Here is a 26,563-nt window from a genome sequence, read left to right as displayed (position 1 = left end):
ACATTTCTTTTTATAGAGTCGATAATTACTTGATTCATTAAAAGTAGTGCTGTATTGCTGTAAGTGCAAGTTAAGTCTTCATTTCAAACATGTTGCTGAACTTCCCAAAAGCATACTGTTTAATGCCACTCAACTCATGTATCATTTAACCTAATGATCGAATGGTTTCACAGGAGCTTCCCACCCTTCTATAAACTATTTGGCTAAGCAGCTCTAATACTACTATACGCATACTTGATAGACTGTAAAACAGCAATTCTTTTTTATGTAATTTCTTCATAGAGTGAAAATCTTAGTGACTGATTTATTTGGAAGACGATGGTGAAAGGCCATCTTCCTTCTCTTCTTGTAGGTTTTTTATAAATTTGAAACACTACTCCCCTCTAGCTGCTGTTCTGTCTCTGTTTCCTTGTTCTTGCAAGAAAGGGTCCTGCAGGACTTCTCATTTACTTCTTACTTTGATACTAGGTCCTTCCCCCCACTGCATGTCTTGCCACCTACTGTGTCTGCTCTTATTGCAGTTATGCAGCTTTCAGTGTTAAACTGACATAACTCCCAACTGGTTCATATTTGACCAAGCGGTCTGTATGTATAGCAACAGGTGTGTTACTTGGTGTACTGATAATTCCGTACTGTAACCCTCTAACAAAACTTACAGAAGCATCACAGCATAGAAATTATCTCATAGTCTGAAATACACCATTGCATTGGCATGTGCTTGGTTGAGTACCTTTAAAGCCATTCTTGCAGTGATGAGAAGCCAGGAACAATCCTAGGTTTTGTAGAAATGAGTGTGTTAGGTTAACTCATGCAGCATGCAGAGCTCCCAGTTGGAACTGGTGATCTGAATTTCCATGCCCCTTGAGTGATTGTTGTCAGAGCAGTGCCAATGTGATCTGCAACAGTAAAAACTGGTCATGCAAACACTGTTCAGCAGAAAATAGCTGTGGTAGTGCAGGTAGTCTCGTGTAGTTGGCATTTAGATCATTTCTACCCTGCTGCACAAGTGTTTTTTACCATCTCTTATATTGTTCTAAGTGAAAGGCAGAACTTTCATTTGAGCTCAGCCATTGGATCAGTTCATGCAGTTGGTCTGATTTATCTTCTGCTAGCTCAGCTGCGTACTAACCTTTCAATCGCAAACAAAATGTGCTTAGAGTAAGTCTAAAGATTACTCCATAAAAGAATAATATGTGGTTGTAAATTTACAGCAGGTGAAGAAAGTTACGCCTTAGTAATGCTGTGGAAGTGATAGAGCAGTAAGTAGTGTGAATCAAAACTCATAGGTTAGTTTCTGGATTTCTCTGCTACTAAAAATTGTCCAAAGACATATTGAAGGCTGCACACAATAATATTAGTGTGGGAGTCCATTCATCACATGGTCATTAGATTGAGTATGATTCATATTGCTGCTATCCCCAAGTGCTGTAGTTGCCTGGTGAGTTTAAAAATACTGAGCAAATTACTCTTTTGATTTGCTGTCTTGGTGAAGGATTCGAGATATTGCTACGTACATTTTAAGCACCATCTAAATATGTATCATGTTTCCCTCTCACACATTTGATCTCCCTGGACTAATGACAGTGCAGTATGCTGCATGCTCCCTTTCTCGTGCTGACGTTTAACTGGGGGTTTGTGAAGACCTCTCTCTCTTCTGTACTTCCTTAAAGCGTTTCCAGATGACTTTGCTGTTACGTAGCACCATAGCCTCGTGGTATGACTTTATCCCAGAGGTCAGAGGAGTAAGCTTGACTGATAAGCCTTTTAAGCTTGAAAGCACTTTCCTCCCTGCTGGGAAGCCACATGATTACATTTGCGAGAAAGATTTTTTGGCCTTGAGGAGTTGTGTGTTTGAGAATCATGGCGTTGGAGTTCACTAGTGGACCGGGCATGCCTCCTCCCCTGCAAGCCCTATGGAGGTGTGTGTGACCAGGTAATAATACTCACTCTGCTGTGGACAAGGAGAGTGGTACCAGTGTCTGCTTACGCTCAGTGTGCTGGCTTTGATCTGGTGAGTGGAAAGAAAAGGTTACTGGCACCTGCAGCATCCCACTCCCTGGGATCAGTGGAGCAAGGGAGCCCAGCTCTTTTTCAGCCATGCCCTGGAAGAGCCAACATTTTTAATGCTGCTGCAGCCCTAAGCTTCCCCAAGCTGAAGGTTTGGTTTGTATAGGCAGGCACAGTGCCTCTCAACAGCACGTAACCCTGTCATACTGACCTGCATGGTTATGTTAAACTCAAAACTACATGCTTTTGTCAGTTCTGTTTGCACAAAGAATATGCAGGAAGGGCTTCTGCTTTTGGTACGAGGCATTGGACTGTGGGGGCATGCGACCTCGGTGAGGCCATGGCCTCCCTAGTTCTCCTGCAAGGTTATTGGGCACGGTGGTGTTGGGTTGATGGCTGCACTAGATAATCGTAGTGGTCTTTTCCAATGTTGATGACTTTATGATTCTATGATTTTCCCCCGGGAGAACAGGTTTTCTTCACCAGTGGAGGCACATGTTGCAACTACACCCAGCATGAGTCAGAGCTCCTGTTCTTGCATCCTTATCAAAAGATTCCTTGTGTTGACCTCTACTGCTCAGGAACACAGAAAGTTAAACAGGGATGGCCCAGCCATTTTAGTGCTTCAGTGGCAGTCGGTGCTGCTGGTCAGAAAAACAACGCATGAAGCCAGTCAGATTAATTTTATTTACCTGAAGTAGGTAAGTGTTTGCTCAACTGCCCAGAGCCTGTAAGAACAGGAATGGGATGCAGAAAACATTCTCCTCATAGCAGGAGTGCTTCACATGGTTGTGAGGGAGGAGAGGAGCTGCACTGCCTTCTGCAAAGGGCCTGGCCTTAAAGGCAGGGATTTTTAAACTCTTCCCAGCACAGCGTACCGTGTTCTAATATTTTCCCTCCTCCTCTGCTGTCAGACTTCAGCTGATTTTGTTTGTTTTTGGAGAACAGAGAGATTTTGGTGTCTCTTTCACTTCTGTTTGAATTTGTTCCCTCACCTTGCTCACTTCCAACTTAGAATTTGCAAAGGTATTTGTATACAGTTGCTGTGAAACACTTCTTTTGACGAGAGGTGCTTGTTCTGTGTATTTGAACTACACAGAATAAGTAATTACATAAATATGCCTTCACGATAGTCTGCAAACCATGTTTTACACTGAGGTATTTTCTTTTGATATCTCAGTTACGGCAGATCTTGGATAAGACCCAAATTTCAGTATTCCTTTTCAAGGATGCTTTACTCAGTCCTTTCTTGTTAGGCTCCTTGTTAGGAAGTAAGGTTGGGGGCTACAGATAAGATGCTATTTGACAAAACTTGAAGTTTTGTCTTTTTTCAAAATTTTTTAGGTTTGCATGATTAAAACCAAGTCCAACACTGCAAAGGCTGACCTACATCTGGTTCATCATGTTGTGTGGATTGCAAATTCATCTTCATGAATGCAACTTCTTAAGCAACTTCTTATTTTATTCCACCATTGTGGCTTAGTGTGTGAACGTTATTCATTGAAGGGCTAAAGACTTTGCAGAGTCTGTATAAATCCCATTAAAAAGAAAACAAAAATTAAAACATAATTACTGGCCTTACTGGTCAAGGAAAAAAACCTCGAATATAAAAACTGCATTGGTTTTCCTAGGTCAGCAGCCAGAACAGTTGCTTAGTTTATATAGAAGGCAGATTGGATGTAAAAAGATGGCAAGGAAGCAATGTATATGGAGAAACGTACCACCTCTCCCATAAATGTTTTTCAGATATTTCTGAATTGTATGCTATCAGCCTTTCCAAGTGAGATGCTGGTAAGAAAGACACCCAATTCATAACAATTACTTTTTACCTGCCCCTGAGATTTTCTTCCATCTGCCTACACTTCTGCCAGTACTCCTGATTCTTTCTATTTTGGTAACTCCTCTGCCTTTTCTTTCAGAAAAGTTCTTTGTGGGACAAAAAGAGAAATCAGAAGCTCTTGGCTGGTACCATAAAGGAAAATCTTATTGATTCATCATATTCTCCTTCCTTCTCTTGTGATGCTATGGAAGTTTATATGTGGTAGACCGTTAAAATCATCTACTCTGCTTTTATGAAGTGTGCTTGCATTTGTTGTCACTATTGGACACTGAAACTGTATTGCAAATTCTAATACTTTTTTTGGATTTTTCAAAATAAAGGCATTTTTAGCTTTCTGTTGGTGGTTTTTTTTTCTTTTTTTTTTTTTTTTTTTTTTTTTTTTTTTGTCTAAATGCGCGGGGGATCAAAGAGATGCAGCTGAATTTGTTGTTTTTTTTTTTTTAATTTATTACAGATTATCATCAAACAAGCAACTACTTTTCTAGTCAGTCTGGAGAAATCTGTGTGACATGTTCAGTCTGGAGAAGAAGAGGTTCAGGGTAGACCTTATCACTCTCTATAACTACCTGAAAGGAGGTTGTAGTGAGCTGGGGGTCAGCCTCTTCTCTAGTGTAGCTAGTGATAGGACCAGAGGGAATGGCCTCAAGTTGAGCCTGGGGGTATTGAGGTTGGATGTTAGGAAATGTTTTCTCTGAAAGAGTGGTCAGATGCTGGAATGGGCTGCCCCGAGTGGTGGTGGAGTCACCGACCCTGGAGGTGTTCAAGGAACATTTAGATGTTGTACTAAGAATGTTTAGTGAGATTTATTGGTGATATGCAGATGGATATCTTGGAGGTCTGGATGATCTTGGAGGTCTTTTCCAACCTTGGTGATTCTGTGATTCTATGTAAAATATTCTGTGCTCATATAAAGGACTTTTTGAAATATAGTGACTTAAACTTTTCATGATGCATTTGCATCAGTGTCTTTATCTCCTTAAAAAGTGTCAGTACCTTTTCAATTTGTATCTCATGTTTTTATATGACTTGTTATGAAGTGTTTTCATTTCTTTCATTTAAACTTCACAACCTCCATTTTCTGGCTTTTGCTGTGAAGGTAGAAAATGCATGTCCTGGGAATGTCTGAATAATCACTTAATCTTGAAAAACTCTCTGGATTGTAATCTATTTTTTGTCATTTTAGAGCTACCAACTACCTGCTTACATTTTGCCTTACAGGCTTCTGTGCTGGCTAAATAGAAGAAATCAGCTTTTGACAGCAGGCTGCTGTTTACCAGTGATAAGGTGCTTCTTATTTCAGTGGGAGAAGGAAATCTTGCTTCCTATGCTATTGCATTCCCATGGAACTGATTTTCAGTCGAAGTAGTGGGGTAGTGAGTCCCCATGACAAGCATCTCTGTGATGTTTTATCTGCTAGCTGATCTTGCCTGTGTGAATAGACCAAGAAAGAGCTGAGCTCAGGTGGCATCATTTGAGGTGCCTCTGGTGCTGAGAGCACTGCTGTGTTCAGAACTGAAGGTCATCTTGATTAGTAATTGCCTATTAGCATTTAAGGTAGTAATACACCCTGTATGTGCGTGGGGATCCTGGTACCTCTTGGAAAGATGTTCCACCAGAAGTCTTTGATTGCTCTTCTCCTGTTCCTGGATGCCTGGAAAATCCCCAGTGCTCTCCTTACCCTGTGAGAAATAAGGACACATCTCTCGTTCTCTTTCCCACCCCAGCTTTTATGGATGGCTGCTTGCAGTTGCTGTTGGTGAAAGTCACAGCAGATGAATAAGGCTGAAGGGAAGTCGCTCAGCTTTCCAATCCAAGGAAAGGCGAGCCGCTCTTTGAAGTTGAGCTCTGAGTGGGCATCTGCACAGGCTAACAGGGCTGCGAGTTGTTCTCCCTGGGACACGTTCCCCATGCCATTAAGCTCCACAAGGGCTGTGCGATGCTGGATCACATGCTACAGCATGCTGCTGATCAGAGCCTGCCACTCTTAGCTGTGAGTTGGCTGCCATCATAAAGCTTTTTCAGAAATCCTTTCAACTCTGTGATAGGCATTCATTTTCTGTTACAGCATTTGTTCTGGCAGGTCAGTTACTTTGTGGAACTTTCTGGTGGGTCAGGTGTCCTAACAGAAAGAAAGCTCCTTGCTTAATTGTCCTGAGAAGCCCAGGGCATTTGGCAGAAACCCAACCTGTGGTTGTTTTCAATAACATGTTAACTTGAGTCACTTCATTCTTTGCTGGTTGCTGCTGCTCAGACAGGGAGGCTGGGAGCATCCCAGCACAAGTAAGTCAGAAGCAAATGTATGCTTAAAGTGTGTGGGGATACCTGGTGACCTCCTACATGTCTCAAACATAATGGTAAAAAAGATGAAGCCAGATTTGGAATTAAAGCCCGTATGTTACCTGCAAGCTGTTAATTATTCTGGGTGTGGACAGAGTATATGTAAATAGGACATGAATCTGGATGAGAACATAGGACGTGCTTTTGATGGAAGTAATAGCGTAGTGAAATTGTATGTATGCCACACTGGATGCCCAGCTAAAGTAGCCATTCCAAATGCCTTTCTGCTAGGAAGATGCCTACGTCTGCCCTCTCTTCAGCACAGCTCTGCAGGGATGGAGCTGTGGCACTATGTACTCCTGCAGCAGGGCTTTTCCCACCAGAGAGAGGTTGGCTTTCACAGAACACTGGATATTTCTACCTTCTGTTGCTGAAATGAGCCCAAAGCTGGTGTGGTATTTCAAGCCCTGAGTGGATCAGTGCCGATCCTGGGCCACCTGATCAACTCTTATTTAGGTCAGACCTCCTTAGGGTAACCCACAGAGAGCAGCATCTTAGGTCCTGCTGCAACATAGTCCAGCTCCCTGAGCAGAGTAAGCCAACCCTCTGTAAACAGCCTAATTGAAGGGTTTTTCAGTAGGCCTGACAGCAGACAGATGATTTTTTCTTTAACGAGCAGACGGCTCTCATGCTGAATCCATGCTTTCTTCCTTCTTAGCAAGATAAAGACTACCTCCTGTTGCACACAGTTACCCTTTGCTTGCTCACAAGTATTGTAAGGACTTCAGAGGAACAAGGGGTGCTTTGCAGTGCAACCTTATCTCTAACTGCAGCTCTGCCTCTTTCCCAGCCTGAAAGCTGCGGGAACTGAGCAAGAGCAGGGTAGGCAAACACTGCTAGAAGCATCAGGCATTAACTGCAGCCTCTGTCACTGGAGTACCTACTTGCTGCACGTCGTCCTGCTTTGAAGATGATGAATTTTCAAGAGCTTGAGCCAAATTTCCTCAGACCCAAGCACCAGGGAGCAATACATTTGCTGTGAACGGTGAGGGCACCCTCTTCCTGACTGGAACAGATTGCGCTGCTTATGAGTACAGAGCTTCTATTGTTCTGCCCTGAGAGATTGTGCTGAAGCTTTGAAGCAGCGTTTGCATGTAGGTGTCAGTTTTCTAAGCAGTTTTTTTTTTTTTTTTTTTTTTTCTTCCCTTTACTTGTTTGGGTTTTTTTTTGTTACTTTTTTTTTAAAAAAAGGACAAACCCTGCTACCTTCCCCTCCCAGCCTTTTCTTCACAGTGACTGGCTTGGTAACTGTTTATTTTATGATGTGTTGTTTAGGCTTCCCTGTTTTTCTTCAGCCTGGCTATTTAACAACTTCTTTATTGGATGGAAATCAGGGTATACCCAGTGACTTAGTGCAGGAACTTCACCATTATAGTTGAAGGTGATTTGTAATGTTACATTATGCAGTATATTGTATGGGATATATGATAAACCATTGTGCTCATCCAGTACTTGTGTTTTTAAATTCCTTTTTGAAATCAAAATGTTAATAAAATGGCTGCAGTATAATATGCATGCTGGAGTCAAAGGACTTGCGGTCCACTGTACTGCCAGTGTGCCTCAGCCATGCAGTGCAACTCCTGGCCTGCTGGAACCCACCTCCTATCTACAGGGTCAAAGTCTGAGTCTAATGAAGAGGTGTCATCATGCTCAGCCTTTGCATAAATCTCATTCAAGTGCTAGAGGAAGCAAACAAAAAAAAATTAATCTAGATGCTCAAGTCAGATTTAAGTCAGTTTAATTGTGCTGTAAAGTTTCAGGGCTGGTGCAATTAATCTAGGAAAACCAATAATCTCGTTCTTGTGGGACTTTCCCAGTCTGCTGACCTGCACCTGACTCATGTTGTATGGAGAACAGAAATCTAGGAATGTTTGAAAACATCCAGATTAAACCAGTGTTTGAGAAGGGCTGAGATGGCAATTATCTTCTTCTTCACCGTGTCATAATTTCTTGTTATCTCTTCTGAATTGTAAGATCCTACCCAAAGTGGCATAGAGAAACATCTGATTACAGACAAAGATCAATAAAATAAGTTGCTGGGGGGTAAGTGTAGAAAAGAGCCCAGCAGATCATGCATTGCTACTCTTATCCCTTTCAGAAGGGCCACAGGAATGGTTAGGGGGCTGGAGCACCTCCCCTATGAAGACAGGATGAGGCAACTGGGCTTGTTCAGCCTGGAGAAAAGAAGGCTGCGGGGTGACCTCATTGCAGCCTTTCAGTACCTAAAGGGAGCCTACAAACAGGAGGGCAATCAACTCTTTGAAAGGGTTGATAACTGCAGGACAAGGGGAAATGGTTTTAAGTTGAAGGAGGGAAGATTTAGGTTGGATGTCAGGGGGAAGTTCTTTACAGAGAGAGTGGTGAGATGCTGGAACAGGCTGCCCAGAGAGGTCGTGGATGCCCCGTCCCTGGAGGTGTTCAAGGCCAGGTTGGATGGGGCCCTGGGCAGCTTGGTTTAATATTAAATGGGGAGGTTGGTGGCCCTGCATGTGTTGGGGACATTGGAGATTCGTGATCCTTAGGTCCCTTCCAAGCCATTCCATGATTCTATGACAAGGCAGATCTAGAGTGAGTTAAAGCAAGTGTGGAAGGAGTGACCTTTCTTTCTCCAGAGAGCCTGTGGGATGGTTGAGCGTTGGAGGAGCCTCTGAGCAGCAAATGATATGATGCAGGTATCAAAGGACATGATGTTGCTGTTCTCAAACACCAGAAAGAAAGGTTTAGACACTTAAAAAGAAAAAAGTCATTGTGTCTCTTTTCTGACATTTTTGGGTTGCATATCAATCAGGAGTTTTTATCTTCTGTATGAAACTCTAGACTCTGGGATTTGTTCTTATTTTGAACGAACTGTCAATGTATTGGACATGGGATTCCAGATTTCATAGTTCCAGGAAAATCATCAGGATGTGTGAGAGATGTCAGAGTGGGATAGTATTCATCAGTGGGGAGAAGAGGAGGCAGGAAAGGAGCGGAAGAAAATGTAAAGCCATCCAGAAATACAGTACAGAAACTGAAGAGAATTTATACCTAGTAAAACCAGGAAGAAAGAAGAATGCACTCCAGTGAAGGGTGTTGAAATAGCAGCATTGGAAATGAGACTGTTCACCACTTTCAAATGTAAAGGTTTTGTTTTGTTTTGTTTTGTTCAATAAATTATTCAGTAACCTCTTAAGAGCTTTAATGAACCAGTACCATAGTGGCAAAGTTAAGTTCTTTATCATCTCTTTTAATCTCTGCTAATTTGCTGTTGCAGGAAGTATAAGTTGTCCTTGAGCTGGAGCTCTTGCACACTGGTTGCGGTGCCAAGTGTTTAACTGCTGGGATGTGAGACAGGTGACAGTGGTGGAAAGGGAAGATCTTACAGTACACTTTTAAAGGGGAGTTCAGAGGTTTGGGGTGGGGCAGACCTAATTATTTGTCTCTGCTGTTACAGGAGAAAAGAGGCTTGGAACTGGGGAGAAAGTTGATTGAACTGTTTGGAAACAATAGTCTGCAACCCAGCAGAAATAAAACAGTGGGTGCCAGTGCATGTATCTGCCATTTTGCACATTTAGTTGGGCACGTGTGCCCAGAGAAATGTGATCTGGAGAATGGAAGTGGCTGTCCTGGATTGGAGAAGTGTAACTGGGCTTGGCAACTGTCCCCAAATGACCTGGTTGTGGGGGAATGCAGTAGCTTCTAGGATGCAGGGAGAGCTGATCAAAGCACAGAGAGAGAAAGTGTTTTCTGCAGATGTGCTTAGCTTTTTGTCCCTGGAGCTTACTTGAGAGAGCCTTGTCTGCTTCACATTGTAGAATGTATAAATCTAGATTTGCTAAAAATGCTCTTCTTAAATTACTCCTTCGTTCTTTAATCTGGCTGATATTGTGTAGGTTTCAAAACATCTCCATAAACAATCTGTTTAAACTGTAATAAAAGAGAATTTCATAGTGTTTGAGTCTCTCTTCCCTGTCTCTGTCAGAGAATGTGGATGAAGACTCTCCAGTAAGCTGTGATGAAACCAGGTGGCAAGGTGGAAAGGGGAGAACCAGGGTGCTGGCAATAGAGATACTTGGCAATATGTGCCTGAAATAAAGAAACAGAAGCATGGAGAAAAAAAGTGGTTATTCTGAGTATGTCTGAAGTCTCAATTTTGTATTTGATATATCAGAATTCTTAATTTTTCAGATTACATGGAATTTACGTCAAGTGACCTTATAGAACACATTGCTACTTTTTCTTTTTCCATAGGAAAAGGAAGGCAAGATTTCAGTGTTCCCAATATGCCATTCACAAAATCTGTGTAAATATTTGTCTACCTTTTAGTTGACCATTCAGAATAGTGGGTTTAGGAAAAAGTTGAGCATACTCTAGACTCAGAAGTGTTCTCATTTCTACATAACGTGGCATATAAGCCTCTTTGCACCCTGTCTAACTGGAGATTGTAGCAAGGTGGGGGTTGTTCTCTTCTTCCAGGTAACAAGCAATAGGATGAGAGGAAATGACCTGAAGATGCACCAGGGGAAGTTTGGATTGGATTTTAGGAATAATTTCTTTTCAGAAAGAGTGGTGAGGAGTTGGAGCAGCCTGCTCAACAGAGTGGTGGAGTCACTGTCACTGAAGGTGGTCAAGAAACCAATAGATGCTGCACTGGGAACATGGTTAGTGGGAATGGTGGTGATGGTTTGACAGTTGGACTAAATGATCTTAGTGGTCTTTTCCAACCTTCATGATTCCATGATTCTATCTTAGTGAGATATTTAATGGTAAACATAAATATTTTCTCCTGACAGTTGAATGAGGAATAAGGTTATGTCATTCATTATGTTAAATTTAACATTAGAGAAATTAACCTGATGCTTTTTAAGATGAATATGTGGTGGTTCTCATCGTGCCTAATTCAGTCCTTGGCATTGTAGGTTCTTATGAATGCTTAAAAGAGAAAGGAAAATAAGCCCATAATAATGAAGTGTGAACAGCTTCCCTCCAGCACATCAGCTGGGCTCCCTGTGAGGTGAGAGAAGCAAGACACAGCTGGGAATGTTACTTCATTGGTTGGTGGCAGTTCTGAATGTCACAAGGCTCGCTAGTGCAAATTTAAGGGCTTGGCGCCCAAAGAATTATAAAATGTGGCTCCATTTCTCTCCCCCTTGTAATTGCAGAATAACACAGGAATTTTGTTTTTCGTGTGCTGTAGCTTTCTTGATGAATTAATAGATGTGCAGACAAATGCTAGGCTGCTTGTGGTTGCTCTGCAATAGGAAAATAAGGCGTAGCCCTGCAATTAATTAGCAGTTTGCAGTCCCTATTATCCAAGTTTGTGTTGATAAAGATTTTGCACATTTCTTCTCCTTTTTTGTTCCCTTTTTTAGGAGAGTAGAGAAGAGAGGAAAGAAGACTTGTGAACTCTGTTAAGAGTAGGGTCTTTGTAGGAAAATACATCTGCTCCAGTAACATTACACATTTTTGCAACTGAACACGCAGTAGGCTTTGTCTGATAAAAATCACTGGAAGGAGTGTATCAAATTATACGCAACATATATGCTGAACTACTTGTGCTTATTTTCCTGGCCTGCATATAAATCTCTCTTCAGACTGATAAACTCACCCAAAAACTATTTGTAGAGAAGTCAGGTGAGAGGGTTGTATAGTGAAGTGGGGAGGGCGTTTGCGTGCTGGGACAAGAGGATGTACACAGAAAAATGGGGAAAATACCACCTGGGCATCTTGGAAGTATCTCTTCCAATGAAAGTCTTGCCACTGCCCAAACGAAGCTATATTATGCAGAAGAAAAATGGTTTTGCCATTGTGTAAAAAAAGTATGGCTTGGAGAGGGAGGCTTTCTTCTGACAGATTGCTTCTTCTTACTTAGTTAAGCACTGAGCAGTCTTTCTCTTGTTTTGTTTACCTCAGAAAAGACCAGACTGTTTAATCCCACCCAGAAGAGCATTAACATTTCTGCAAGTTCATTGAGGGCAGGATGTAATCTATCAGGAAAAGAGCATTCTGGTTAATGTTCTCGCTGTCCTTCTGAGGAGCTAAAGATTTGGAAAGTTATGAATGAAGGTGAACACTCAGGAAGATTCATTTGACAGAATGTGCAGGCAAACCCCAGGACTTTGGGCAAACCTACTGGTAGGGGCAGCACTTCAGGCTTGGGAGGTGCTGGTACAGCAGCATCTCTTAACTCTAATCTGCAGTGCAGGTAAAATCAATGCTGGTCATCCTTCTGCTGAAGAAACTACTGTCACAACCTCCAAGTGTTCTTGGGGTTGAGGTTGGATGAAGGAAATTTCAACTGTGACCCTTTCCTGTTGCTAGGTTGGTTTCAGGGCAACTGTCAAATTCAAAGGCCTGTTTTGCCACAGGTGTGGGACGTTCGGGTGGCTGGCATTCCAGCACAGCTCTCCTGGGTATTCAAGAGATGGTACACCAACAAGCCGCAGTCCCTTTGGGGACTTACTAATGCAAGCTTCTCTGTGGCTGAAGTGACTTTTAATGGGATACAGCAGTGTTGTCACGGGAGGAGGGAGAGTTTGTAATATGGGTGTCTCCTAAGGGATTTTGAACAATATCTCAGTTTGATTTTGCATGCTTGCCTGGGTATATGCAAATGACAGCTTCAAAATAATTTCAGTATGTGCTCCTTTCTACTGCCAAAATATCTGATGCTGCAGCAGATTCCACAGTCACAAAGCTAAATCATACATTAGTTTCAGACTATAGGATACTGAAGTCATTAAGTCCTTCCAGAAAACAATATTGGACTCAAAGGGAAAATGATCATATGATAATCATTTTTTCTCTGTTCAATGTCTGAAGCTCTCAATCATTTTTTTGGATGTTATCTGGTGGTAGGGAGTGCATGCGTGCTCTGTTAATTCTTTTATTGAGAAGCACTTTGGTTCACTGGGATCAAGCTTTCACAAAGGTGATTAATTAAGAAATAATCTTAAATAATTGGATTAAGACGTCTAAAAGAATCTTTCCTTTCCTAAATTCAAACATAAATGCATTGCAGGATTAAGGCTGCAGCCATGTTCTGGACACTGATACAGATTTATTATGCCATGAGCTGGAACTTTCTCAGTAATTCTTCCTGGAACAGTTCTGACTTTAGACTGTACTTTGTCTAGATTTTTAGCCTCTTCTCAGTAGCACGACATCAGCTGAACCTTTGCAAAGAAGTACATGCACAGCCATAAAATGAGGAACCAATGTTTTGCTTTTCTCCTGTTCAGAGGTTTGCCTAAACTAATGTGGATAAAACTTTAGTAAGAACATCTACTTGGTGTAGAATGTGACGTAGCAAAAATGTGAAAGTAACTAAAAACAGTGTTTAATAATGGAAAATAAATGACCAGCCCAACTGTAGGTTGCACTGTCTACTTCTCCTATGGCATGTAGCAAGTTTTTCTAGCATTGACTACTTAAGATAAATTATCAAAATAAATGTAGGAGCTTTTGTAGGCTTTGTAGCATGTATTATTACATCTACCTATTTTGCTTTTGCTTACAAGAATCACTGCATCCAAACTGAATTCAAATTGAAAGTCTTAACACTTGACTCTTTCCATCTGTCTCCAGTCTCCTTCAGTAGTAGTGCCTACCTAGAGTTGGCATCTTGAAGAGAAAAACATTCCCTACTGCTAACTCTATACTATGAATTTTTTCCAGTAGCTGCTGGTTCAAAAACAAACTCTAAAACAATGTTGATACTACTTCTGTTGGAATAATGTATTTTTCTTTTGTTTGTCTTAATCCAGTGAGGAAGCTGTATTTAACTGGAATTCTGAGTATCCCCCTCCTTCACAGCTGAAATCATAGAATCACAGAATGGCCTGGGTTGAAAAGGACCACAATGATCATCCAGTTTCAACCCCCCTGCTATGTCCAGGGTCGCCAACCACCAGACCAGGCTGCCCAGAGCCACATCCAGCCTGGCCTTGAATGCCTCCAGGGATGGGGCAAAATGCAGGCTTCTTCTTAAATAGTAGTAGAAGAGTCCTGGGCTCCACATTAGAACAGTCTTGTGTGGACTTTAGGTCCTGCAAGCACGAGCAATACATATTAGTGCCTTCATTAAAAGCATGCATATCAGTACACAAGCAGTAAGATTGTTTTATGGGAGAACTTTTGGGATGGACTGCTTGTAGAGATTTTACATACAGCGTAATTTTCAAGGAAACACAGTTAAGTAAGAAGACAATGAGAAATGGAGAAAGAATGAGAATCAAAGTGATGGAATTGTGATCTGTAGGCTCTAGTTACAGAAAGAGCAGTCAGTGTTGAATTGAATATTTCTTGAAATGCACTTAATTGACTATTTTTTAACTGTGTATTTTAAAGTAAGTGGGAATGACTCAGGAAGTCGTTGTACGTATTAAAAATTCATGGCAAATCGATGCGTTGCTGGATATTAGGACTGATGGACATAGATAAGCAAACAAAGTAAAACTAGAGGCTAGAGATGGTAACTTTAACAAGTGGTTCAATTACTTTTTCTAATTTTAAAGAAAAAAGAAATTCCAAACTGACAAAAAATATTGCTATTTATTTTGTTATCTGTTAAATGTTGTGTTAGTCCATTAATTTTTAAAGTGTCTACATACCCAGCATAACTCATAACTGTTGTACCTTTAAAATATGAATGTGAGATGCAAGAATTACAGACTTTAAAGGTTGTTGACATTAATTATAGATTAAAGACGTTAGCAGATTTTTCTTCTGCTAGCTATACTGCAGTTTGCTTTTCAGATTGGAAAGAGGACAGACAGGATTATGCTTGTGCAATTTTCTTCCAACAGTGCATTCAAAAACAATGTTTTAAAAATATGGAAATAGATTTGAATTCTCATTTTCTGGACTGCGGACGTAACAAGCTAATGCAGATATGAGATTTCAGAGAGTTTATGTTATGGAAAAGTAATTCCTGAGTAATTTATAAAGAAAATCATGACCCTTGGGATAATATAAAACTGTTACTCACAGGACAGTTTTTGATTGTTTTTTTCCTTTTTTTTTTTTTTTTTTTTTTTTTTTTTCCTTTTTTTTTTTTTTAACCACTAAAATATTTAACCTTTTTATGCAAATTCAAGGACAGCAACTGCTTCCAAGGTTCAAAGCAGCAATTCTGCTACAGCAGTAACAGTGCTTTGGGGAAGCTGATGGCTGAGAATGCTGTATTAGCAGCCTTCTTTCATTTGTTCACAAGCAGTAAGCAGCTAACAAGAATTTAAAAAATAACCTCATTTTCTACTTTCATTGTTATCGTCCTCTAAAATACAGAGGGGAACTGGAAGGTCAAAACAAATACATAAATCATAGAATGGTTTGGATTGAAAGGGACCTTCAAGATCATCTAGTTACAACCCCTCTGTTATAGGCAGGGACACCTCTCACTAGATCAGGTTGCTCAAAGTCCCGTCCAGCCTGGCCTTGAATGCCTCCTGGGTGGGAGCATCCACAGTCTCTCTGGGCAACCTGTTCCAGTGTCTCGTCACCCTCATAGTAAAAAATTTCTTCCAAGTCTAAATCTACCTTCTTCCAATTTAAGACCATTTCCCCTCATCCTATCACTACATGCCCTTACAAAAGTCCCTCCCCAGCTTTCCTGTAGGTCCCCTTTAGGTACTGGAAGGCCACTATAAGGTCCCCCCAGAGCATCCACAACCTCCTTCCAGGGCAACCTGTTCCAGTGTGTCACCACCTTCTGGGTGAAAAATTTCCTCCTAATATCTAGCCTGAACCTCCCGTCTCAGTTAAAAACCGTTCCCCCTTGTCCTATCACTGTCCATCCTCGTAAGCAGCCGTTCCCCTCCTGTTTCTATGCTCCCTTCAAGTACTGGAAGGCCACGGTGAGGTCTCCCAGAGCCTTCTCTTCTCCAAGCTAAACAATCCCAGTTCCCTCAAGCTTTCCTCACAGGAGGGATGCTTCAGCCCTCTGATCATCATAGTGCCCTCCTTTGGACCCCCTCCAAGGGCTCCATGTCCTTCCTGTACTGGAGGCCCATGTACTGGGGCCTCACAAGAGCTGAGTAGAGGAGGACAATCACCTTCCTTTCCCTGCTGGCCACCCCTTTTTTAATGCAGCCCAGAACACAGTTGGCCTTCCTGGCTGCAAGCGCGCACTGCTAGCTCATGTCCAGCTTCTTGTCCACCAGGACCCCCAAGTCCTTCTCTGCAGGGCTGCTCTCAAGGAGATCTTCTGCCAGTGTGAATAAATACCTGGGATTGCCTCAGCCCAAGTGCAGCAAGCTGCACTTGGCCTTATTGAACCTCAGTGGTTCTCATGGGCCTACTTCTTCAGTGTGTCCAGGTCCCTCTGGATGGCTTCCTTTCCTTCCAGTATAGTGACTGCACCATTCAGGTCCTTCTTGTGCTGGGGCCCCCAGACCTGGACACAGTACTCTAGGTGGGGTCTCATGAGAGCAGAGTAGAGGGGTGGAATCACCTGTCTCAGTCTGCTGGTCACGCTTGTCTTGATGCAACCCAGGGTACGGTTGACCTTCTGGGTTGAAGGTTAATCCAAAAGTAATGCCTCCTATTTTATTATGTTAACTCACAATGTCAGCGGCAGATGGTGGTGGTGTGGCAGTAAAGATTGAATCTTCTCATCAACATTCCATTCCATTTTGTGCCTTGTGACTGATGGAAGCAGAGGGTCAGTCTCACAAAATGATGTCTGGCATGGAAGAGTGTATGAAGCAAAGAGGTGTCATTGAATTCCTCCATGTGGAAAAAAATGGCACCTATTGACATTCAGTGACACTCGCTGATCATTGATTGTTGAAGGAGACCAAACAGTGTATGTGAGCACAGTGAGGCAGTGAGTGATGTGTTTCAGCTGCAACATGAAAGATAAGCCACATTCTGGATGACCGTACACAGCTGTCACACTGCAAGCTGAAGAGTGTCTCGATCAGCTCATCCATGTGAATCGCAAGTGATGACCAGGGAACTGTGTGCATAGAGTTGAATAGCAGCCTCAGTGCATTGGAAACAATTATGGCAATGTTGGTGTATTGCAGCTTATGCCTGATGAAGGCCAGGAGTGCTCATGCAGGAATGGTCTGCAAGTTTTTCAGGATCTGTTGAACAAAAATGAGGCTGAAGGTGACATTTTCCTGGATTGCATTATTAGCATTGTTGACATATGGTGTCACTACTACATACCAACATTAAAATGGCAGTCCATGGAGTGCACACGTGTGAATTTCCCATCAAAGAAGAAGTTAAATCACAGCCCTTAGTGGGTAAAGTAATGTGTGCCATCTTTTGGTAAGGAAAGGGGTGATCCTTCTGGATTTCCTGGATCCTGGACAAACCATCAACTCTGACTGCAATATCATGACACTAGCTAAGCTGAAGGCTTGAACTTCCAGAGTTTTTATTTAGTCAACCATTCTCATGGGATAGCAATGGGACACTTATCCAGTGTCATATTAGTCTAGAATTTCTTCAAATTTGTTGTGTGATTTGTTTGCCAAGCTTGCAGTGTAGTAGGCCAGAGAAGAAGATAGCCTTTCTCTTGCAACACAATAATGCCATAGCAGTTTGAAGACTAAAAGCACACTGTCAATTGTGGCTGGACTGTGTAGTCTGGATTTGGTGTCCTCAGATTTCCATCTGTTTGGGATGATGAAAAGATGGACTGTGTAGGCAATGTTTTCCTAGCAATGATACCATCATAGCAGCTGTGAAATGGGATCACCTCTGCTGGTTCAGATATTTACGAGCGTGGCATGCAGGCTCTTGTGCATGGCTGGCAAAAATGCATAGCTAATGGTGGTGACTGTTGAGAAATAGTGTTTTGTAGATGGGAATTTGCTGTATCAAACAGTATTACTATGTTCTTTGTATTTGTTGCAGCTTCCATGCAAATTAAAAGGAGGCATTACTTTTGGAGTGATCTACATATTTCTGTTCATGGATGTGTTACTGTTTTTTTCTGATTCTTTCGGCGATGACTTTTCATTACAGATTTGCTAAGAAACTTTTGTTTTGCTTTACTGATCTAGGCACCTAGACAGCATTGACCAACAAGAGTGGAGTGCTGTAAGTAAGTGTCATTCCTTGCACAGAGGTGATCCTGAACCCAGCCAGCAGAAGGAGCAAGGAAAGGTTTAGATGCTTATCTGTGTTCTTGCCACCTTCCTGTTGAAAATATTTCAGTTGCAAGCATGAGTGCTTCTCCCCAAGTCCAGATGTATTTTCTAATTAAACTTTAATTTGATAGAAAGCATGCTTGGTGCTGGGATAGAGAAGACCAAAGCCTGAGTCAATTGTATTTGTGAAGGGATTTAGAGGCAGATGTTTGTTATTTCTTGACTCATTGCCCATAAGGTGGGATGAGAGTGGAAAAGTTTGAGTATGACTTGGCATCTTCAAAGAAGAAAAGAAGCATAGAGCAATAGGTTACTGTTTCACTATTGGCACATTGAAGTGTTACCTATTTTGTAGCCAAATTTGTAAGGGAATTTTCCAGTGCCATCTGATTGTCAGAGCTGCTTGAAATATCTTTCTAAAACTTTAGAGCATGTAAGAGTATGTTCCTGTGCTTGGTGTCAGCATTTTTGTACTCTTTTTGTTTAGACAGCCATTTTCATTGGATAGTAATGGGATAGCTACACAATGTCTTAAGTCCAGAATGCCTTCACAGTCATCAAATCTGATTTGTGTGCAAAGCCTACAGTGTAGTACCTGTATTGCATGAAATCCAGAGTAAAATGAAATTGTTTGTCACAAGAGAATGAGGGGTTTGGAGGTTCAATTGACCCTTCAGAAACCTAATCACCTGTCAAAGCAGTTTCACTCTGTAAGTAATAAAGGGTTTGCTGCTGATAGTGTAGCAGATCGTATTGGTGTTTTTTACATTTTTTTTATTATTATTTGTAATTATGTATTTCTGTTGCTGCCATTTGTTCAGGCAGTTAAAGGTTTTACTGTGCCCTGATCTTGTAACCTACGAAGAGATTCCTACTTCTGTAATGTGTCAGGTCAAAATTAGCAGATGGCAGGTATAAGAAAGCAGTTAAGACTGGAAATAAGAAAGTTTGAAGGGATGAGACTAAAGAGCCAAAGTAGCTACAGAAGTACTGCAGGCAGGTCAGCAAATGGAAGAGGGAGTTCTTCAGTGACCCTACACTGATGCTTGAAACCTTTGTCTGCCCGCTCCTTGAAAAATAAGAGAAATCTGAATAATCCTAATTACTAAATCCCTGTGTTTGATTCTGCCTCAGATGCTGAACAGTAGTTCCCAGGAGTCTGTTGGGAGCAGTAAATAGAAATTAATTTTTGAATTATAACAAATCATTATTTTTAATATTGCTGCAGCGCATTGGAATCATTTGAGTGCAGATATGCAGAATAAATGGAAGTGGATGCTATTTAAGAGCTATGTTGTCTCTTTAAAAGAGAGAAGAAGCAATCCCATATCTGAAAAGTGCATTAAACTGGCTATAGTTTTATGAATCCTTTACTAACAGGATTTAGTCTGTAGTTTTCTTTGTTTATCAGTCTAGTTTTACAAGTTTTTTCTTAACAAGTCTATTGAATTTTGCTCAGAAACAGCCAGCTTTTAAAGGAGAAGGAGCTGTGGCTGGCAGTGAAACAAAACTAATGGAGAAGACCTCAGTGCAGCTGAAAAGCAGAAAGCATTTTAGCCAGGATGACAAAGACATCATGAGCAACCAGAGGGTTGTGGTTGAAGCTCATAGCTGCTCACTGCTCCAAAGCAGCAGCAGCAACAACAAAGAAGTTCAAGAAGTCTCATTTGAACGTTGAATGTTTAAATTAGGCATCTATCCTCTTCCATTTTTAGGCATTCTAGCGCTCTTGTATGTTGAGTTTTGGACTCCTTCGCACTTTACTCTGCTTCTTTGAATTGACAGCATTTAGAAATCATGAATCAGCCTCTCTTTGCCCCCAGTGGCTTAGAAACCACGAGATTTTAAGAAGTAACAGATGTTTTGTTCTTTTTATTTGCTTTCTGGTTTTTGAGCTTGCTGAGTTCATATTTTAAAAGTTTTTCTCCTCAATCCCCAGACTAACACTTTATGTATTCTCTTTTTAAATTCAAAACAGATTCTTCCCCCAGCTTCAGTAATGGGGGCTTAAAGAAGAAAAATTCCATGCTTGTGACAAAATCATAAGTTGGCATTGCTTGGTTCTTTCAGATTGTCTTTGGGAATATGGGGTGAGACTTGATTTTCTGGGTTACTGAGCATAGCCTCTCTTATTGCAAGCAGCCGTGCTATGTAATCCCATCTGAAATTTATTCTGTCTCCATCTTAAATATACTTACATTTACTGCCCCATATCTTCTCTATGAAAAACTTTTCCAGACCCTCACTAATTGACCAGTTATAACATTTCTTCAAATTTCTAGTCTAAACATACTCATTAGCAAGTTAAAACCCGTATGTTCTTTTATTAACACCATGCCTTGGCTGATGCAAATATATACCATTCCTTGAGTTTTATTTTCACATGTGCTGTCTTTCCTGCCGCCTAGCTTTGTTCAGGTGTGATCAACATCATCTTCATAGTTGCAAAGCTCTGAGAAGGATTCAGCTATATCAGTGTAGTCTCCAACTATCTTAAGATTGCAGACCATTCCCAGGGCATAGTGGCTTATCTTTTCAGCCCATGGGTTGAACGAATTCTTACTTGTTTTACTGTTCACTATGTAACTGCTTTTGGTTTTGACCATTCTCACTTTGCCTCTTAGGTACATGGTTGCCTACAAGGCTTTTTTTAACTCTCTATTTCCTATACGCCATTTGTTTACGTACATATCTACCCAACAGTTCTAAAATTGTTGTTAGGAATACACATTTCTGGTAATAGCATCTTTGCTATGAGCAGATGTTACGTATTTTGTGCATTTGAATATAATGCTCAATTGTTGACTCATTCAGTTACTGTAAGTGTAATGTTACCTCGATGAAGTTACACTGCCCCTAAGAAGTAATGTAGTCAAAAATATACATCTGCTTTTATTTAACGGTTGGTCTTAAATATCAAGTTAATATGTAAAGTGGTTAAATTGCAGTATGAGAATGAAGTGAGGAAAATCTGCTGCTTGCCTCCCAGATAGTGTAGTCTACCCCAGTATGTAACTAGTCTTAAGTGGTGATGTATGGGAAGCTAACGTGGAAGTAATGTAAACGTTCAGGCAGAATGCATGTTCTGTGGGGATTGTCAGAGCTAATCATTATATTGTTTTACTTCATATTTCAGTCTTACTTTGAGAACATAGGAGCAGAATAATGGAATCATAAAATCATGGAAAAGATTTTCAAGATCATTAAGTCCAACCATCTACTCAACCAAGTCCCATCACTAAGCTGCATGCTTTAGTGCCGCATCCATACGTCTCTTAAATGCCTCCAAGGATGGGGATTCTGCCACTTCTGTGGGCAGCCCCTATCAATGCTTGACCACTTTTCCACAGGGAAATTCTTTTTAATGTCTGATCAGAACAAACTTAATAGGGGTTCACTCAGTCTTCTCATCCAGATCATTCATAAAAATGTTAAACAGAACTGGCCTCAATACACAGCTCACGGGAACACTGCAATCCTGCTTACATGCTGCCAACTGGATTTAATTCCATTCACTGTGACTCTTTGAGCCTGGCCACCCAGTGAGCTGTACACCTGTCGAAGCCATGAGTAGCTGGTTTTGCCAGGAGAATAGTATTGGAAATAGAATCAAGCAATTTACAGAACAGGTAAACAACATCCAGAGCCTTTCCTCATTTACTAAGCAGGCCATCTTGTCACAGTGGGAGACCAGATTAGTCAGGCAGGACCTGCCATTCATAAACCCTTGCTGACTGCATCTGATTATTTGATTGTCCCGTATGTGCCTTGCAGTGGCATTCAAAATGGTCTGCTCTGTGACCTTCCCTGGTACTAAGGTCAGACTGGCAGGCCTTTAGTTCCTTGGATCCTCTTTCCTAGCATAGGATTAGAGTTACATTTGTTAACCTCCTGTCATCTGGGACCTTTCTGGTTGGCCAAGGCTGCTGTTAAATTATTGAAAGTGGCTTGGTCAGCACTTCTGCCACCTCCTGGATGAATCCTGCACAGCCCCATAAACTTAAGAACGTTGGAGGCGATCACTTGCAGTTTCCTGTTGGATTGTAGGGGCTTCATCTCTCTTCGTGTCTTACAGCTCAGAGTCCTGAGAACAATTGGCCTTACTAATAAACACTGAGGCAAAAAAGACATTAACTACTTCAGTCTTTTCCTCATTGTTCATCACTGTGTTTCCCTTCATATCCTCTTGAGGATACTGATTCTTCTTAATCCTCATTTTTTCCTGATATATTTGTAAAAATGCTTTTAATTGTCTTTTAGTCCCCATCTAATTTTCTCCACAAATAATTTGTTATATAAATGAACGGTATTGCAATCTCAGCATCCTGGAGTATTTGAACTAGGTTAATTGCATGGCATTTTACTGTGTCAGATTTTCTGCTGTTGGTTTGCTGAGTTTTACAGAAGTCTTGAGTAATAATAAAAGGGTGACATTTTTCTGGTTGGATGGTATGGTTTGTTTCATTGTTTTTGTTTTTGTTTTTTTTTTGTTAGAGTTGAGATAATTATCACTATATGCAGAAACTGCAGTATGTGATCAGGCATGATTGATTTCACACATTCTTTGTGAAAGAATAATTTTGCCTTTATCAAAAACGTGTTTGTTTGGGATTTTGGTCACACTGGCTACCATTTTTTTAATTACTTCTCCAAATGATTTGTTTTACTTTTGAGGAGATTCTGCCTATTTTGAATTGCATGTAGATGATGGTAACAGTCTGGAAATCTTGTTCAAGAAGGCATAAGAGTTTTTTTTTTCATTTATTTTTTAGGCATCAGTCTCTTTGGGAAAATATTTACTTCTTTGAAGATAAAGTGGCAGGCTGAGGAATAATGAAAACACATTGTGCATGCTTGTTTTTTACTTTTTTGTTTCCTTCCCGCCTCAAATACAGTTTGTTTGATGTGTAACTCTGTTCTTGCTCAACACAAGTCTTCTCTGAAATGTGTTTATCCTTCCTTCTTTCCTTTCCACCTTCAGTAAAGGAATACCATTACTGTCACACTGCTTTGGCTGTGAGTCACTAAGCCTTATAGGGAAAAAAGATGATTTTGTGGTTGATGCTTGCCAGCCCTAGCTGGGGAGGATGGCAGGTGTCCCCTCCTTGCCCTTCCGCTTACAGCTCAGCAGACCCAGAAGAAATGTATTGCCTACACAAGTCTGCATGCCTGGAATTAGTTAAGAGGCTTTTTGAAAGTTCTGTGGCGGGGTCTGCTTTTAGTCTTCACCTTTTTGTGAGATGAAAAACAAAATCGTAGCTCAGAAACTGACAACAATGAATTGTCAAATATCTCCTGTCAGAGCTCCAATTTGGACTCCTGTTCACCTTTTGGGGAATTTACAGTAAGTTGCTTTACTTTGGTGGTTTCAGGCATCCAGATTTTTGAGGCGAAAATGCTACGCAAACTCAAGATGATGCTTTAGCTGTTCATTCTCTTCATTGGGGTACTTGGCTCCAGGGGTGGTCAGTTTTTTGTTAGCTTGCTTTAACCATATGAACAAATATCAAGGAAGGAAGAAGGTGTATTTCCAGGAAAAACATAATGTTTACGATTTCAGTCCTGACATAATCAGAGACGAAATTTTCTTCCACTGGCTGCAAGCTTTAAACTGTGAATAAATGGCTGTGGAGTGGGAGAAGCTGGTTTCTATACAGTTCTGAAATTTGCTGGGCTTTGATAGTGTGTGCATTTCTGTAATGACACTTATTTCGGCTAAAATACTGGAGGTTGCTATTTATTTCCATGGAAACTATGACAGATACAAAGAGCACAATAACACTGTTTGATTGAGCAAATTCTCAGTTACAAGAGACTGTTTTTCAACAGTCACCACCATTAGCTGATAGGTGCAGATGAGCTGAGACACTCTTCATTTCGTGGCGTGACCGGAACGTGGCTTGCCTTTCATGTTGCTGTCACCATTGCTGAAATGTACCACTTCCAGCCTCACTGTGTTCACATCCACTGTTTGGTCTCTACAAATGTTCAGCAAGTGTCGATGAATGTGAGTGGGTGCCATTTTTTCCACATGGAGGAATTCAGTGACACCCCTTTGCTTCATATACTCTTCCACGCCAGATGCCATTTTGTCAGATTGCCCCCCAGCTGCCAGATGTAATGGGATATTGGTGGGAAGGTTCAACCTCTACTGCTGCACCACCATCATCTACCTCTAATGTCATGGCCAATGAAATAAAATGGGAGGTATTAGTTTCAGAGCAGCCCTCGTACAAATGTACACATATCAGAGATAAACGGGAACAACCATTGCTGAACGAGCCTTTGGTCCTTTCACTGGTCCTGTGAGAGTGTAGGGGAATATTTCATTATGTGCCTCAATTCACCTGTTGTTCTCCGTAAGTGCTAGTGGACCTAGGAGCTTCCCTCTCTTTCCTCCTCCATGCTCATTCTTGACGTCAGGAGATAGGCCAGTTTTGAAGCAGGGTGTAAATACATCTAGCAGTGTTTCACTGTGAACAGTGGTGCTTCTCACACTGCTGCTGCCCTCCAGGCCGACTGTGCCTAACTGGGCTGGTGTACAGAAGTATGTGCAGCTTCATTGATGAAGTGCTGGAAGAACATCAAGCTGGTGTTTTTGCAGCTGTTCTGCCTATAACTGTCACTTAGCATTACAGGTGTGGACAAAGTGACCTCATGCCTTCGTGTCTGTAAACTGTGTGTTTCAAGACCAGCCATGTGGTGAGTAACACAGTCATTGCAAGGTTAGAAGAGAAGAGGCAAAGTCATAAAGGAACTTGCACTTTCAATAGAAAGTTAAGTTCTTTACTGTGAGAGTGGTGAGGTGCTGGAACAGGCTGCACAGAGAGGTTGTGGATGCCCCGTCCCTGGAGGTGTTCAAGGCCAGGTTGGATGGGGCCCTGGGCAGCCTGGTTTAATATTAAATGGGGAGGTTGGTGGCCCTGCATGTGACAGGGGGGTTGGAGATTCGTGATCCTTGAGGTCCCTTCCAACCCTGGCCGTTCTGTGTTTCTGTTTAATAGGGCTGAGTGTGCTGTTGAGTCTGAGATGTCCACTGCTCTATGAAAAGAATGCTCACAAAGTAGTTCAAACATAGTGATGTCCTTGAGTTAGAAGACATTAAGAGTTTCTGTTTCAGGCTGCATGCTTGACAGGGACTGCAGTCTATGGTTTTATTTTTTTCAGTAGGTAGTGAAACTCATCAGATATGTAAAACAGAGTACTGAGTGTTGAAAGGGGGATTGGAGAACCAAATGTCTGTTAATCTTGTATGCATAACTGACACTTTAAAACTGTAATACTTAGTGTTGTAGGAGTGGCTTGTGATTCCAAATAGTAGTGGCCCATTATTTCACTGTGGAAGCCATCGGAAATAGTAGCGCATCAATGTACGCGTTGGTTGATCTAACTGCAGTATCAAGTTACTTGCCTTTGGTACCTGTTGAAAACTTAGCGAGCAATACTTTTCTTTCTCAAGCATGATTCTTAGTATCCTAGCATGTAACTGTGCTACTGCATCCTTGGCTGTTCTTTCTAAGAACATATAGGGGTTAGAGTTACCGCCCTGCTAATGACATGGTGCTGTAGGATTTGGATAGATTAATTTTGTTGTCAGCTTTAAGCAGATTCAGACATTCTCAACAAAGAAAGGAAAGCGTTGTTTGTTTCCTCAACTTCTTTATCTACTTATTTATGCCGTATGGGTTTCTTTGATGCTAGGAGTCATGATTTAGAGTGTAGCATTTCAAACATATTGTGAATTTCCAAATACTTCAGAAATGCTGCTGTCCGTTTAGAAATTACTTAGCTAGTAGTGACTGCACAAAATGTTCTAAATGCAATACACAGTAACAGTTTTCACAAATCACTTGTCTGCAACATAAAAGATTAGTGCATGTTTTATGTTCTTTTTTTTTCTTTTTCTTTCTTTTTTTTTTTTTCTTTTTACACAGAACTGGCTGTTTATAGTAAAGTATACTATTTCTAGAAATAACAGCAAGCAGATTTTTGCCTTTGGCAAATGCAGTCATTAAAACATGGCTGTGAATCGCCCCCTGTGTGATTGCATGCATTGTACAAGCCATGGCTATTTTTCAGTTACTTTTAAGAGGTGAAGGAAAAGCTATGCAGACATAAACATATATTTTCAATGTAATAATTATTATTATATAGCTTTCAAGTGGACTTTAGAAGGTATACTTTTCCAGATTACTCATTGATGTCTATATGGAGATACTGGAGTGAGAGACTCAGCATATCAGTTACTTAAGCGTTTCTTTTAATTCATAATACCTGTTCTTCATGTTTGGAA

General features: G+C 41.1%; 1 protein-coding gene and 1 long non-coding RNA gene across 4 annotated transcripts in view; both read left to right on the top strand.

Moving 5' to 3' along the window:
• The window catches only part of FARP1 (FERM, ARH/RhoGEF and pleckstrin domain protein 1), a 202,369-nt gene that overhangs the window by 94,868 nt on the left and 80,938 nt on the right, over positions 1-26,563 (top strand). The gene's annotated exons all lie outside the window — the stretch shown is intronic.
• Positions 1,015-4,012, top strand: LOC122171534. Its single transcript, XR_006172015.1, has 3 exons — positions 1,015-1,933; positions 2,480-2,708; positions 3,927-4,012. It is a non-coding gene; the product is annotated as an uncharacterized LOC122171534 (long non-coding RNA).

Source organism: Centrocercus urophasianus, unplaced genomic scaffold, assembly GCF_019232065.1.
Source record: "Centrocercus urophasianus isolate 14NV4802_14NV808 unplaced genomic scaffold, USGS_Curo_1.0 seq_9, whole genome shotgun sequence".
Lineage (NCBI taxonomy): Eukaryota > Metazoa > Chordata > Aves > Galliformes > Phasianidae > Centrocercus > Centrocercus urophasianus.
The sequence above is the reverse complement of the archived record's forward strand: the minus strand, read 5'-3'. Positions and strand labels throughout refer to the sequence as shown.